The sequence below is a fragment of the Chrysemys picta genome, chromosome 3 (assembly GCF_011386835.1).
Source record: "Chrysemys picta bellii isolate R12L10 chromosome 3, ASM1138683v2, whole genome shotgun sequence".
NCBI lineage: Eukaryota > Metazoa > Chordata > Testudines > Emydidae > Chrysemys > Chrysemys picta.
Window position 1 is genome coordinate 208,966,398 of NC_088793.1, and position 16,977 is coordinate 208,983,374.

General features: G+C 50.9%; 1 protein-coding gene across 1 annotated transcript in view; it reads right to left on the reverse strand.

The window, feature by feature from the left end:
* MRPS5 (mitochondrial ribosomal protein S5) overlaps window positions 1–16,977 on the reverse strand; it is a 280,021-nt gene that overhangs the window by 149,534 nt on the left and 113,510 nt on the right. The gene's annotated exons all lie outside the window — the stretch shown is intronic.

Consider the following 16,977-nt stretch of genomic DNA (forward strand, 5'->3'; position numbering starts at 1 on the left):
ACGTAGGCTCTGAACGAGGCTGAATTTCAGAGCGTAAGACCAGACGGGGCCAATCGATCATCGTCTGCCCTCCTGCCTCTCACAGACCATTAGACGTCACCCAGCTACCCCCACGTTGAGCCCACAGACTGTAGTTAGACTAGAGCATTTCAAGTCCTTGGGACACTAACTGCCACAGGCAGAGGACAGGAGAGACTGCGGGGTCCCCCAGCCCCCTGTGACGGCAAGGAATGGAGTAGGCTAGAGAAAGCCCAGGTTATCCTAGAAGATGATCCATGCCACTTGCTGCAAAGGAAGGTGCAAAAATCTTCAATGTGTCAGCCAATCTGGCCTGCAGGAAATTCCCTCCTGACCCCACATCTGGTGGTTGGCATGACCCTCACCATCTGAGCAGGACACACCAGCCAGGCATGGAGAAAAAAAGTTCTCTGCACCCTTTCAGTGTAAACGCAGCACAGACAAATCCAGACTTAACAAGAAGAAACCTGCAGATGATAAATACCTGGTGCGGACTGGAGAGGAGAATATTGCCCTCCCACCAAGGGGAAGGGAAAGATGGAGAGGTGCTCTCTGACTAGATAGTACACGGTATAGGTTACCCCAGTCCCACCCCCACTGATATCCAGGTTAGTCACCTGAGTTTTGCAACAGTGGCATTATTAAAAACAGGATTTTTGTCTCTAAAGCCCATTGAATGAGAACAGTGACAGCATCCTGACCCCGAAAGGCTGCTGGTCCGTAGGAGGAAGTCTGTAAAGTGACCCCCTTCACTTTACACATACGTTCTGTGGCTACTGCCAGTCCGACATACAAACATCTGCTGCAGGGCACAGCATGCTGTAGTGTGTCAGCAAAACAAATCTCGCATAGACGAGTCCCCAGTATATAACCCAGCTCCCTCCTGTGTGAGCACTGCTATAAAATTTCTACTGTCACAATCCACGAATCAGCCCGAGCCAAGAAGAGAGCGTTTGGTTTTTTTACTTGAAAGCTTTCCTTCTTGGATCACCACAATTTGATGTACATTGTTTGAGGGCATCGAGGGTTGTTTTACTCCTTCAAGCAACCTCTACTCTGCAGGAGGTTCAGTATGCTGGGGGGTTATTACATTACGTTATTGCAGTCCCTTTAGAAGCGGGGACTGTCTTTTTCTTGCGTTTGCACACCACCCAGCGCAATGGGTCCTGGCCCCTGGCGAGGGCTCCTAGGTGTTGCTGTAATATTATTATTCTGTTCAGTGGGAGGAGCCAAGTCTGCATCTCAAACCAGCCCAGTTTCTCCCCTCCTACAAAACCAGCGCTGAAAACCAGTCTCAGGATCTGTGGGCCTGCCTGAGCCAAGAGAGGAAATTGAGACACGCAAGACTAAGCTATTTGTTCACAAGCAGAAGTGCTTCTTCCCCTCCGAGTCGCTGGACCGTCTGGCTGAACAGAACGGATGCAGCACCCCTTTAAGATGACTTCACAGAGACTGAAGAACTGTTGCCTTCTGCAGCGAGAGGTTCTGTAGCAGAACTCGGCTGTGACGGATGCTCTGTATTATACTCATTAGTATTCAGGGCAGAACCGATGCGGCGGTTCAGAGGCAAAGTCTGACGCGAGACATAAAATGGAAAAACCCACAACTTTGAAGCGCGGTGGGTGGATTTTTCCCTGACTGCGCCAGCATTACTTTTTCAATTAGGATCCAAACTAGAGGCAAGGAGGAACACAAGCAAAAACAGAGACAAGGCCCCAATAACCTCTGTCATATCTGAATGCTTTGAGCAGTTACATCATGCATGGTGCTATGGAAGTGCATGACACTTTATGGAGCGGATGAATCAGCAGGATTTCTGATAAGGGAGGAAACAGTTTCTTCTGTTTGTTTGTGGAGCTGGGAGCACAGAGCTCCCCTGCTTCTGCAGGGGAAGAGCAGACTTTTACTGCTCACGGTCATTTCCAATGCCACTGTCTTTGCCCCCCATAAAGGGACTCCTCTCCTCACTACACCATTTGGGCAGCCAGAGAAGGCCGGGCTCATCTTAGCTTTCATTTCAGCTCCCTCCCCCTCTCACTCACCCACCCCTCGCCTTGTTTAGACTGTGAGCTCGTGGAGGCAGGGACCGTCTGTTGTGTGTTTGTACCGCACTGAGCACCGCCTGGTCCTGCTCCATGGCGAAGGCTCCTAGCATGTCCTTAAAACAGACCAGTACCTAATCATTCATCTCATTTCCCCTCTGCCAATGGCTAGGGTTGAAAGTTTGCCACCGGTTTATTTTTCCCCACAGGCCCACCTAGGATTGCTAAATCAAGTTCTGTCCACCCAGCATTAGTTCCTTCACTGTACGAAGGAGACTCTGCTCAGCTCTGTGGGGTGTGCGAACGGGCACAAGCAGCTGTGCTGAGAGAGAACGCGTTGTGCTCCGTCAAAGAAGGGTGCAGCAAACATGCTCCCCTGAGCGCTGGAGCAGTCTAGGCTTCTTTCGCCAATTGATCCTGCTGCTCCCACTGGTTCAGTTACACGGGTGGTAGCAATGTCTATGTAGACAGGGCTCCAGGAGGATACCAGTGTTTTACAGTTCAGGAAAGACTTCTTCAGGAATAGCATCTAAGCACAGTGCTTAATTGGAAGTGGGTGATAAATTCCATCGCTTTCTATGAGATTTAAAGCACAGGCATAAATATTTTCCTGAGCTAGGGCCCTATTGCATTTAATTTCTTTTAACTATATTTGTAACTCAAATTAATGTTGGCAGAAAAGGTTACAGGATGACAGATTTCCATTCAGCATCATCAGTTTGACGTAATGTGAGAAGTGTCTCCATGTTAAAGTGGTGTTGACCTTTTTTGCCTCATCCCTTGACTGTTTCAGGACCTGGGGTATAAATCCTTTTTAATTAAAAGAGGTGAAGGCCAACATGCTTGTATGAAAGGCCGTAAGTGCAGTTCTTCAGTAACCCATCTTCTTGCTTTGTAGGAGGGAAAGGTACAGGAGAGTTAATGACCACATTCACAGATCCCGAGGACCATTGTGATCCTCTAGGGCTTTTTAACGCAATACCAAAAGGCTGAACAAGAACCAATGGCTGGATGTTAAAGCCAGACAAATTCAAATTAGAAATAAGGCACAATTTATTTATTTTTTAAACCAGAGTGTCTCAAATCCAGATGGGATGCCTCCTGAAAGAGCTGCATTAGCCAGAGACAAGTTATGGGGCTCAATACAGGGGTGAGTGGGTGAAATTCTCTGGCCTGTGCTCTACAGGCTCTCAGACTAGATGATCTAATGGTGCCTTTTGGACTCACTATCTATGAATATTAAGAGAGGGAATAGCTAAGGGTGGGGCTACGACAGAAGTCTACACAATCAGGAATGGAATGGAGTTTTATTTACCCTTTCACATAACACAAGAACCAGGGGTCGCCAATGAAATTAATAGGCAGCAAGTTTAAAATAAACAAAAGGAAGTACTACAGTCAACCCGTGGAACTCATTGCCAGGGGATGTTGTGAAGCTCAAAAGTATAACTGGGTTCAAAAAAGAATTAGACAAGTTCGTAAGTTCCATGGCTATTAGCCAATACGGTTAGGAATGCAACCCCATGCTCCGAGTATCCCTAAACCTCTGACTGCCAGAAGCAGGGACTGGATAACAGGGGATGGATCACTGGAAATTGCCATATTCAATCCCTCTGAAGCATCTGGCACCGGCCAGCGTCAGGAGACAGGCTACTGGTCTGACCCAGTATGGCCCTTCTTACTTCTATGGTTGGGGTGTATGTGTGGGTGCCGGGTGAGCCCATGGATAGAGTGGGGGGCTGTGTGGAGACTGTGGGGCTTGGACAAAGTGGGCGAGGCTTTCTGTGCACCCAACATCAGATGGATTCAGAGGGACAGGGGCACGTTTCGCACCAGTATCACCCTGCCCCAGTGTCAGTCTGGGTAATGGGGAGGCTAGTGGAAGGCACAGCTCTCTGGGGAGGAGTCCTGGGGAAGAGGGGGTGGAAGGGAAGGAATTTGTGACCCTAGAGAAGTCTGCAAACTTGGCTGCCTTGAGGTGGAACAAGTCCGAGAACCCTAGAAAAATACAGCTTCAGCTCATCCTTTCCCAGCTCTACAGTCACTTGAGCAAACTCTAGTCATTAAACCAACACCAGGACGTGTCAGCCAGCCCGTGCGCTCTCACACCGCATCTGTGCTCAGCCGCACTCCACCTCGCTGGCGCTTCGGAACAAGTGTTGTGTTGATCAGCTGGGGTGCTATGAAACAAGACGCTGCCTGAAAGCGGCAGCTTTCCAGATAAGAGCAGGCAGCAGGGACTAAGTGATCTACAGCGCCAGCAAGTCAAACCTCACAAGCTCACCCAGCTGTAAGTGTCAGCCCCCGGCTCCCCCAATCTGGATAGAGAGAAATGATTACGTTGACTCTTGACTGTCAAATTATAAAATAAATTAATGGAGATATCCTATCTCCTAGAACTGGAAGGGACCTTGAAAGGTCAACAAGTCCAGCCCCCTGCCTTCACTAGCAGGACCAAGTACAGATTTTGCCACAGATCCCTAAGTGGCCATCTCAAGGATTGAACTCACAATCCTGCGTTTAGCAGGCCAATGCTCAAACCACTGAGCTATCCCTCCCCCGCACTGTCTAACATGTGATTGACAAGCATCCCTCAGACAGGATTTACTGCTACAGACCGTTAATGTGCCTGGAGGAATCAACTTCATGCATTTTATGATGCATGTGCAAAAATTTTCCTTTCCACGTGGAAAAGGAGAACCCCAGGCAATCGCATACAGGCTCGTTGCTACACCCAAAATGATAGTGTGGGAATCTGCCTGTGTACAGCTTCTGAATTCTGGTTTATACTGGGGAGCCTGTATCTATGTCAGACTGCAAACTCCATGTTGAACATGGGGCTTGTTCACCTTCTTTGCTGCCTTTTGTCTCCCCATTGAGCTAAAACCATAAACAGGAGAAATTCTTGCAGCTGGTGCAGGGCCAACAATAGAGGATAATTAAACTTTGATGATCGTCTAGTCAAATGGAGCACCCTTGGACAAAGAGATGGCTTACCTGTTTTTCAAGTCTGAGCTCTAGGGGGAAGGCAGTGAGGGACTTCGATACCCTGACAAGGGTGTCCAGGAGGTCACTTGACAAAGGGGGCTGGAGGATATAAGATAGATCTCTCACAGGGAAGGGAGAGGCACTTCATGATTTGGAGGAGAAACCGTGAGCTGCAGGAGGGGGATTTAGAACTTGCGTGCGCCATCTGCCTACGCATTGCACACCCCAGGAGAGGCTATGTGTAACACCGACAGACCCTGGTCATCAGCGGGCAGGATCGAACCTGGGGCCTCTGGAGTTTACTGCATGAGCGAAAAGCCATAGGGCTGTTAGCCAAGGCTTAGAACAGACTCATTTGTTTGCCCCCCCCTCCCCCCACTAGAGGGGACAGAACACCACACTCTGGAGGCATGTGGGTTACAGATCCCCATGGCACGGTTCCATCCAGCCCTCAACACGTGCATGGCCAACACCGTTTGGTAGAAAATGTGGCATCCTCGGCACAGTGTGACCTTGTACCTGCAGTGCACACGAGGTCATGTCACATGGGGGAGGCCATTTTGCTTGCAAATGTAGAATTGCGTGCCTGACTAAAAATGTTGTGGCAACCCCACAGGACACCCTAGAAGACTCAGACACAAGCCCGAGAATACTCCTGAGTGGTGAGGAAATGGAAGCAGGGAAATGCATACAGGCGGTTTATTAGATCCAGATAAAATTATCTAAAATAAAGAGGAATTGTGTCGAGAAACTTCTGCAAAGCCTGGATGTCTGTTTGCTTCACCTATCACGTGTCCCCAGACTGTAAACCCAGAGCCCCCCCCAGTGTTCTGTCCTTGAGGGGGCCACTTAGGGATCTGGGGCAAAATCACTACTTGGTCCTGCTAGTGAAGGCAGGGGGCTGGACTCAATGACCTTTCAAGGTCCCTTCCAGTTCTAGGAGATTAATATATGGAGATATACCTAAGTTGGAGCTCTGGGAAAGTGTTGTTTAAGCTACTCCAAAGGCGGGGGGGGGGGGGGGGGCAGCACTTGCACACAGGGCCGAGGACAGCAGGGCTGCCAGGCCCCATTTCCATGAAGGAACAACAGACAGACCCTAGGCCTAGGAAGCATGACAGAAAGGCCCAGGAAAGAGTGTCATGGGCTGAGGGAAGCTTACGAGAGCCTGGGCCCAGTGTGAGGGGCCCCAACCACAGCGGGCAGGTGAGTGCCCACCCAGGGCGGCTCTGGTAGGGCCGTGTGACAGATGAAAACACAATTTCTTCTAACGAGCAGACAAAGGCAAAACAAAACAGTGGCTGAGAGCAGATGATAGGAACATACACATTGGAAACAAGATGCAGTGGGGGTAATTAGCCATCATCACTGTTTACCAAGGAGAGTGGAAAATTCATCAACACTTGAAGTGTTTAAATCTAGATTGGAGGGTCTTTCTAAAAAGATAGGCTCTGGTTGAACTGTAAGTTACTGCGCTCAGCAATGTTAACCTAAAACATGGAGAGGAAAAATTCTCTGCACTGCAAGAACCGCTGGGTGAAATGCTGTGGCTTGTGTTATCCAGGAAGTCACATTAGAGGATCAAAATGGGCCATTCTGGTCTTACTCTATGGATCTGTGTTTTGTTTTTAAATCAACCAATGCAGACGCGTGGGTGTGGGGGGAAGAGATGAAATGGGGGACTCCCAACAGCATTCGTCAGGAAACCTGCAGCCTGGGCTACTCTTCCAAAGTAGAAAGTAAACTCTAGGGTCTAGTAAAATGTTGCCTCCTCTTGCACTCCACACCAGACTGTGGCCTCGGCCAACTTGCCCGGGTCCAGAGCCAATACTTCTCCCGAAGATTATTTATATTACAGAAGCCCCTAGAAGCCCCAGCGTGCTAGATGCTGTATACACACACACAAACCCCATGAGTCTGTGCCCTGAAGAGCTTACCAGCTCCATAAACAAAGGGTGGGAGGTGAAGTGAACTGAGTGGACTAGGCCAGCCAAGACTGAAACCCAGTCCTAGAGCAGGTCCCTACCCACTGGGCCAAGGCTGCCCATCATAACAGTCGTGCTAGAGTCCCGCCTCCGAAAGAGTCCCCTCGGGTTTTTCCCTCGCAGGTGGTGGGAAACCCTGGCCATGCCCAGTTATACACACAGCTCCCAATTCCTGATTTCTTGCAAGGAGACCCTGTCTTTTGCGGGCTTAAGTCTCTTCTGCTAGGGGATCAAAAGTAAAAAGTTAAATGTCTCAGTGCCATGGATCCACAGGATGGGTGCTGGGCCCCCAGCTTGGGAACAATCTCTAGAAGGAACCTCTAAAGTGCACCAGACCCCCAAGCGTCTCGCCCTTCCTCCAGGGTAGGTCAGGCTGCCTCACTGCCTCCTGAGGCTGAACCTTGGCAGCTCACATCACGAGCTCCGTTCCGTGAGTCCAGCGGAGACAGGCTCCTGGCAGAGACTTGTCCACTCTACAGGGATTAATGCACCTTGCCAGGCATTTGCAGTGACACTCAAACAGCATTATCAAAACAGTCAGGGCCGGCTCCAGGAACCAGCGAAGGAAGCTGGTGCTTGGGGTGGCACGTCTGGGTCTTCAGAGGCAGGTCCCTCAGACCCTCTCTTCCTCTTTGAGCTGCTACCGAAGTGCCGCTGAAGAAGAAGAGAGGGAGCGAAGGACCCACCGCCAAATTGCCGCAGAAGAATGAAACAGCGCAATTGAGCTGCCGCCAAAGTGCTTTATCTCCCCTCCACCCCCCCGCTTCACTGCTTGGGGCGGCCCTGTCTTGCATACAGCCTAGGAAGTCCTTAGGGTCACACAGAGAACTGGCAGTGAAGGCACAGATCATTCTGGTCAGCCCAGTGCCCAGCCAGCCTGTAGTGGGCCCCATGGTTCAGGCTCTGTCTGACCTCCTTGATCAGTTGCACCAATATGGGGTCCGCCTCGGCCAGTCTTTTTTCAATGACCCATTTAGGCTCAGAGGCCTAGACAACATTCAGACCTGTCTCTCAACCTGCCCAGGGAGCAAACACCCCCCTACACTTGCAAAACATGGGGGAAACTGAGGCACATGGGGTCAAAAATATTACCAACATTTTCCATTTTGTGAGATCCAGGACACCCCAGAATAACTTCTTCCTGGAGCCCCTCAAAGGGGAAAAGGCCAGTTGTAACTTCTTACTTCAGAGGGTGTCTGCACAGTGGTTTTCTGGGCTGCTAAATTGGGCTTACTCTGTCAGGCTTCCCCTGGGAGTTTCTGCACTCCCCGCAGGGTCAGAGAGGACATCTCCTGGATGGGAGTCCCCCTGTAGCCTCAGGACTTGCTCTTGCTCTGGGCCATCTCTTCCCCGCTGCTGACTGGAGTTCCCTCCTTTTAAAACACCTCCTCCTTACCCTACATAACTGACAGAGTCGGAGCCGCAGAGCTGCCCCCGCAGACAGGGCCAGAGCCACACACGGGGCTCTCTGACACCGCCCTCATCAGTGAGGGGTCTATACCGCCGTCACACTGCCCTTCAAAACCCTCATTGAATGCAAACTCCCAGCACTACTCCCAGCTCTGCCTCCCATTCCAGATGGGGTAACGCAGGCAGTCTGCAGAAGATCCCCGCAGCAGTTGGTGACAGCACTTGGCTGGGTGAGGTGGCAGATTCATCCCCAGACTATTGTGCATTTTAGACACGGCTTCAGGGCTTTCTACTTAGTTCAACTGTAAAAAACCCACACTAATAATGCTTAGATAACAACAACAGACGCCAGTCGTCGGCAGGCGGGATCGAACCTGGGACCTCTAGAGCTTAGTGCATGAGCCTCTACGGCACTCTCTCTCTCATCAGTGCCACTAGATGGGACAGACACCCCACCCAAGAGGTGTGTGGGTTACACTTACTCACCTCTGCAAAGTGCTGAGAGAGTCAGAGGATAAAGCAATATACAAAGACAGACCATTATTGTTGTTAGCCCTGTTTTCTGGTAGGATAACCAAGGTACAGAGATGTTCAGTAGTTCAACTGGGAGGCAGGGCGGCCTGGTGGCTTAATCACAGCCATCAGCTAACCTGAGGTGAAAAAGGCTTGTGAAGATCTACCCAGGCTGGGTAGAAATATAGTTTACTCGACCTTTAAGGCCCCTTTTCCCTGCCAGAGCAGAGTCAAATGGCCTGAATGTAATCAGAATCAGGCCCATAGATTTTGACAAGGACATTAAGCTAGAGAGCAGTTTTCACACAGCAGGGCCAGTAATATAGTAGTTGTGTGTGTTACCCTGGTGTCTAGGACCCCAGTCATGGGCCAGCCCCCCTTGGGGCTCATCAGAGATCAGGACTGTCCTCCAGCACGCTCTCCTGGCTGGGCCAGCACCTTCCCTGGGTAATGCTGCCTAGCACCTTCTCAGAGCCCAAGCAAGGGAGTTTCCAGCAGGGTTAGTTGTGGTGATTAATGTCTGTTATTTCAAGTCTCCTCAACAAACGCAATCAAAACTTTCTCAAATCTGTCCCTCCACCCACCTAAGTTCATCACCCCAAAGTTCCTGTCTCTTACCTCTGAGCTTTGTGATAACAAGACTTCCCCCAGTTTGCCTTCTGTCCCGTTTTGTCTCTGGGAGCTGTTCCTCCCAGCCACAGCTCTAGCCTCGGGCTTGTGTTACAGCTCCTCCTCTCCACTGCCGGCTCCTCCGTTAATTAGGATCAGCCAGTTAAGCTGCAGGTGTTTTCCCAGGTGCAGTGGGCAGTGTTAATCAGCCAGCCACAGGCCTCTGAGCCCAGAGGAAGGGTAGCCCTTATACCTTCCCAGCACTGTACAAACAGAACAAAGAGACAGCCCCTACCCAAAGCGCTGACAAGCTAAATACAAACTAGGGCAACAGATGGATACACGCAGTCGGGGGAGCACAAGGACACAGTTAGACAGTAACAGCCAGATACCGCTCAGAATAAACAGATAATGCACCTGATTCTTCTCTGCCTCACATTTACTCCTGTGCTGAGTGCAGAATGTGTCTCTCTAAAACAGTCAGAGAACAGAATATCCCCAGATAACACAAACTCCCCAGGTGTCGGAGTTTGGAGCACGCTGAGGTGAAGCATGCAGTTCTTTCCTCTCAAGGTAAATGTGTTTATAATTCCTCATGAGCCATTCTAAGATTTGTCCTTTCAATTTACATTCCCTGGTTTTACAGTAAGCACTTGACTTCTCGAAATGAATCCATGAATATTGCTGTCACTTAGGAATCTTTATTTGCTTTTGGCCCACAGGTTTTTGGACAGAGCTACATCTGCTCTGCCCACCTCATTAAAAAGATTCAAACATTAGATGTGAAGTGACATATCACGATTTGAGCTTGGTTGCACCATCAATAACAGAAACACTTTCACACATGGCATGGTTTCTGCAAGCACTTCCTTTGTTCAAAAGGGCTTTCTGACAAACTTTGGTTGCTATGCTACACGTATCTGTTTCTTGATTAGAGTTGCCAATTTACATTGTTGCTTATGATTAGTTTGATCTCCAGTTTAACCCAGTGAGGAAAAAATAAGTAAACAGTTATGATTTATTAATTTCCTGCGGGAGATGGAAATTTTTTATTACGCTCTGGCATTTGATATTAGATTGCAGGAGAACTTTATATATCTTTAAAAAAATAAAATAAAAAATGGACAAAGTAGGGTTAATTATAATCTCAGTAAATGAGTCTGTACTTCTGTCAAGCGAATGCTGTTTCCTATGGGATATACTCAAAACCGGTGATGGAGGAGCAGAAACAAGGAGCTTATTAAGAATTTAGTGAAAGTATCTGAGAGTGTGACAAATGGTTACATTGTCGCACAGTGCTGACAGTGCTGTTCATAATGTGATATTTCGGTAGGCTGAGCCACTGCCGATCCACTGCTTTGATTTAATAGGGCACAATCTGTTAAACCAGAATGTTTGGCTTCTAGGTATGTGAGCTTTGAAATATCTGATCATTAACCTCCACAAGCCTGTCTGCCTTCGAAACCTGTCCAAATGCTCCAATCCATTCGCGACGTTGCCTGGTTTTACCCCAGCTGGCCTCTCATTGCAAACAGTCAAGCTCCATGCATGCGACTAGCCCGTGATGTGCACAAACATTTACAAGCCAGCCACAGATCACCCAGCCCCTCTGGCTGCAGCCTTGACCCAAAACTGCTGCTTTCCAGCAATGTCCTGGGACCAACAGGGCTACAACAATGGTGCTTTTAACCAAGTGAGACAGCTTCCCTTCTGACGAGTGTCCGGAACGCTAAGAATGTGTTAAACAATTCTCACTATTGACTGCCTAAAGTAGTTCTGTATCAGCACCTCTCTTTGGCCCCCTTCAGGGCCCGATCCTATGGTTGGATATTCATGGCTACTCCCTGCATCTCCCCACGAGGCGTGTGTTTGCACGTATCAAGCAAGCCAGCTCAGCATAGCTGTGCCTATTCTATATGTCAGGCAAGAAGCCACGGGCCTTGTACCCGTCCGGTAACCCCAGTCTGCACCTTGGCCAGCAGGACCGGGGGTGTGGGTGTGGGGAGCAGAGCCGGGAGCCCGGCAGCTCCGGTGGAGAAGAGGCTGTTTTGCAGACAGTTAGGAACTCCCAGCTGGAGTAGCTGTCTGGGTGCAGTGAGTCCTCTTCAGTATCTACAGCTGGGGGAGGAGACCAAGTCACAGTTTCCCCGGGTGCTGGCCCTGGAGTCCTCCTGCATCTTCAATCATAATGTGACTCCCTGCCTGGGGTGGGCATCTCCCTCCCTCTGAGCTGGTGTGCACAGGAGACGCAGACGCAGCAGCGCTGACACCCCAGTGGTTAGCTGCACTGCCGGGAGGTTCCCGTTCCCACACCTAGTGACAGCAACTAGAAGAAAAGACAGACACCCCATCTCCAGCCTGGGTCTCGCTCTGGATCACCAGGTCTCCTTCGAGGGTCTTTATGAACCTGGGAACTCCTCTCCCCTCTCCAGGGCTCAACAGCAACACCCCCCAGTGATGCCTCCTGGCCAACTGGGCAGCTCCCATCTCGGGCTCTAGGAAATGATGCAAACAGGGCCAGCACAACCCATTAGGTGACCTAGGCGGTCGCTTAGGGTGCTAACATTTGGGGGGCGGCGACCGCGGCGGCCGGATCTTCGGCCGCCCCGGTCATCGGTGGTATTTTGGGGGCGGGACCTTCCGCCGCCTAGGGTGGCAAAAAAGCTCGCGGTGCTCCTGGATGCAAATGGTCCAACCCCAGCCCCAAATTCTGCCCACTGCACTTTCCTCAAGGCTACTTCCACACCTTTGCTGTGTAGCCAAGGCCTCAGCTTCCCTCTCGGGCCTGGGCCTTGCCTGGCTCTCTAGCCAGAGCAATACCAACCCCATCCCATGCAGCCCCCTTAAGGGACTCAGCCAGCCCATTGGCTGTCTCTGTAGGCTCTTTTCCAGGTGCTTGGACTGGAGAGACCCAGTACCTCATCTCCAGTTGCCACCCTCCCAGTCTCTCCTGCTCAGCAAGGCCCACTGATTATATAAACAGCCACAGATCCCTTAAGTCCTGGGACCAACAACCAGGAGCCAGGCAGTGCTGGAGAGATTGCCTTCAATGGCCAGCACCCTGTCACACATGGCAGCCACCAAACTGACGCTGCTCACTCGCAAGAGACTCTCTGGATGCTGTGGGGATGTATAACAGTGAATGGGGGGAGGAGGAGGCGCGTGCATGTGCGTGTCCCAAGCCATGAGAAAGACACCGAGATCGCTCTGTGAGCCAATGAATCACGCAGTAGGGTTGAATATGGCAGAATTTATGATTTTTACAGTTTTTGGAGCCCCAAGGTAGCTATAAAGCATTTTCTTATTTAATCCAAGGAAAAGGCAGCCATCCTCTGAGAAGCTGACTGACTTTAATCAGGGGTCACCTTGTTCAGAGGAAATAAGTGACCCAAACTTTAGAGCCAATGCTGAGCCCGTCACAGAGCATCACAAAGGATCAGGTTATTGTGTTGTGGGCTCAGTGTTTGAGCCAATTCGCGCTACGCTTGAAAGGACAGGAAAGAGTCGTACGTAAATAAAAATAAATTGATCTTGTGCCACAGAAACAAACAAACAATAAATCCCCAAAGCTTTGCCTCCTAAAGGAGAACATAGGAATGCCTCCGAATGGGATGGAGACAAAATCGCCAGGCCTCTTCTCTCTCTCAATGGATGCTTGGCTCTAATGTCAAAAGGCAAAGGGCACCGAATAATTCCTCCTGGGGGTTCCTTTCTGTAGTTTCAATGGCAAAGTGACCTGAGGCAGCCCCTCAGCTTGTCAAGCTTGCCTCAAACACCGTCTACAGGAACACACTAGCAGGAAAGGGAAGAATGTCAAAGCGCAGAAGACAGATGTCACCAAGACAAAGTGAAGCGCAGCCTCCAGCACCGGTTAGTTTTTCTACTCATGGCTGCAATGATTCATTAATGTGTAGCTCACAGAGCAAGTCTCAAATCTACATCAAAAGATGGGCCAGTTTTCCTCTGACAACATGAATCTCACATCAACACTGGCCAAAGCAAGGAAAAGAAGTTAATTGTGAGGGACAGCGTAAGGGGTAAATCTAAGGGCCAGCAGAAGCCTCCAATTGTTTTTGCCATATACTGAGGATTCAAGTGATCTCTGAAGGTCATAATAATAATGATACCTGACTGTATCATTGGACAGCTCTCACAGCATGGCTTGATGCACTGTACTGGAATAGTATCAGAGGGGTAGCGGTGTTAGTCTGGATCTGTAAAAGCAGCAAAGAGTCCTGTGGCACCTTATAGACTAACAGACGTATTGGAGCATGAGCTTTCGTGGGAGAATACATGCATGCATCCGAAGAGGTGGGTATTCACCCACGATAGCTCATGCTCCAATACGTCTGTTAGTCTATAAGGTGCCACAGGACTCTCTGCTGCTTGTACTGGAATAGATTTTTATCCACACAGTTTTGTTGCATGAAAAACCCGGTAAGTCCACACACAGCAGAGGGGGAAGATTTCCCAACACGCTGAAGAGATTTAGGAGCACATCTTGGCTTGCCTTTCAATGGGAAGTGTGTTCATAGGACCCTCAGGTTCTTTTTAACCCCACCCCCAATGTCAACCACAATAAAAAGCCTTAGAACTCAGTATGTGGAATATTCCTGATGCACGACTGACTAGCACCTGATATGGAGATATTTTTACTATCCCTTCATTCAGCAGGGGCCAGATCCAAAGTAGGGGTGGCAGGTTTGTATAATTTTTGGTGGTGCCCAGAATGGGTCCAAGTCCCGCCCCCACCCACACCTGCCTAAGGCTCTGGGAGGAAGTTTGGGTGCAGTAGGGGTGCGGGCTCTGGGACGGAGCTTGGGTGTCAGAGGGGTGCGGGCTCTGGGCTGGGACAGAGGATTGGGGTACAGGAGGGGGTGTGGGATGCAGGCTCTTAGAGAGGGTTTGGGTGTGGGAGGGGTGCGGGCTCTGGGACGGAGTTTCAGTGTGGGAGGGAGCTCTGGGAAGAGGTTTGGGTGCTGGGTGCAGGCTCAGAGCTGTTGGCCAGAAGGTTGGGGACGGGAGGGGGTGTGGGGTGCTGGGTGCAGGAGTGGGTGTGGGGTGCTGGGTGCAGGAGGGGGGTTGGGTGCTGGGTGCAAGCTCTGGGAGGAGGTTTGGGTGCTGGGTGCGGGCTCTGGGCTGGGATAGAGGACTGGGGTACAGGACGGGGTGTGGGGTGCAGGCTCCTGGAGAGGGTTTGGGTGTGGGAGGGGTGCGGGCTCTGGGACGGAGTTTCGGTGTGGGAGGGGTGCAGGCTCTGGGCTGGGTCAGAGGGTTGGGGTGTGGGAGGGAGTTTGGGGTGCTGGGTGAAAGCTCTGGGAAGAGGTTTGGGTGCTGGGTGCAGGCTCAGAGCTGTTGGCCAGAAGGTTGGGGACAGGAGGGGGTGTGGGGTGCTGGGTGCAGGGTGCTGGGTGCAGGAGGGGGGTTGGGTGCTGGGTGCAGGAGGGGGGTTGGGTGCTGGGTGCAAGCTCTGGGCTGGGATAGAGGGTTGGGGTACAGGAGGGTGTGTGGGGCATGGGGCTGGGCCAGAGATAAGGAGTTTAGGGTGCAGCAGACAGGCTGCCTTGGGGCTGGGGCGGGGGGCCAGAGAGGAGGACTCCCCCCAGCCCTCCCCCCGCCAGCAGCAACGAGCTCCGGGGGAGGGGGAGAGAGGGCCCCCTCCCCAGCCCCCCCTGCATGACACTCTCCCAAGCCCCCCAGGCTGTTGCTCAGGAGGTCCAGCCCCATCCCCGGAGTCAACTTGGAGTCACCTGCCGGGGGGAGGGGGAACGTGGGGGCTGCCATGCGCCTCCTCCCCTCCCTCTGCAGGAGCAGCAGCCACCTCAGCCTGCCCCCGGTGCCGCTCCCTTGTAGGCGGCAGTGGCCGTCGAGGGAGCACAGCACGGAGTGGCAGGGGGCAGCCGCTCGCTGCCCAGGGCAGGCAGGGACATGTGGGGGCGGCACGCGGAGCCGGGGGACACTCGGGGGAAGGTGCATGGGGTTGGGAGACACTCCGGGGGAGATATGTGGGGGCAGCGGGCAGGGCTGGCCCTGAACATTGGTGGAGCCAGGACCCGGGGCCCTGAATATTGCTGGAGCCCGGGCAGCACGGGCCCATATAACTCACCGCCCCGACCCAAAGGGCATTACAGTCGGGAGGAGGAGTTTTCCCATTGACCTCACTGTGCTTTGGAGCAGGCCTCGGTTGACCAAGCATGAGTGAGGTCTTCCTATCAGCTGTTGTCAGGTTCTGCCGTTGGAATGAATGTGGCTTGGGGGGCATCTCGTAACCTGTCAGAGCTTGTGGTTAGTTCCGTACTGACATTCCCATCTCTTACCAGAACGAGCCAGAGCTTTCCGGCTTCTCCTTGGCATGTTTCAAGATTTCCCCTCTTTTCTTTCTTCACTTAAAAACATTTCCCCGTTCACTTTAGCTGACCTCTCCTTAGGCTAGGAAGGTTTGATTATTTATTTTTTAAAGCGCTTTCTAGCCAAGAGGGTTTTTCCAAAGCTCCCCCTTTTCTACTAGGGGCATTCCAATACCATATTCATGCAGCTGTTCAAATGGAAAACCACCAGCAGCAAAAGGATTAAGATGTAACCCTCAGATAGATGGAAGTGAAGATATTCATTTTCTGAGTCACTGGTCAAGTTCATGGCCCGGTTTCTCTCTTGGAAGAGGTGTCAGCTGAGAAACATAACCGGCTGAAACCAAGCGTGGCATTACCGCTCGTAATAACAACCTTAAACTGCTCTGCAATAGTGACCACAATGTAATTAAATTTAACATATGGGTAGGGAGGAAAATACCAAAGAAACCCACCACAGTAGCATTTAATTCCAAAAAGGGGAACTACACAAACATGAGGAGGCTAGTTAAACAGAAATTAAAAGGAACAGTCACAAGGGTGAAATGCCTGCAAGCTGCATGGAAACTCTTTAAAAACACCATAACAGAAGCTAAAACTAAATGTATACCCCAACTTTAAAAACAAACAAACAAACAACCAAAACCAAAAAACAATAATAGGACTAAAACAAAAACCACCCACACCCCTCCCCCCCACAAAACCAAAACACCACACTGTCAACCTGTGGAACTCTTTGCCAGAGGATTTTGTGAAGGCCAAGGCTATAACAGGGTTCAAAAAAGAACTAGACAAGCTGATAAAGTATAAGTCCATCGATGTCTATTCGCTGGGATGCAGCCCCATGCCCTGGGTGTCCCTAAAGCTTTGATTGCAGAAGCTGGGAGTGGCGGACAGGGATGGATTATTCGATAATTGCCCTGTTCTGTTCATTCCCTCTGGAGCATCTTGCCCTGGTCACTGTCAGAAGACAGGACACTGGGCTAGATGGAGCACGGGTCTGACCCAGTCTGGCCGTTCTCATATTGTTATTTTACTCTTTTTGTTAAGTCTATAGTCACTGTG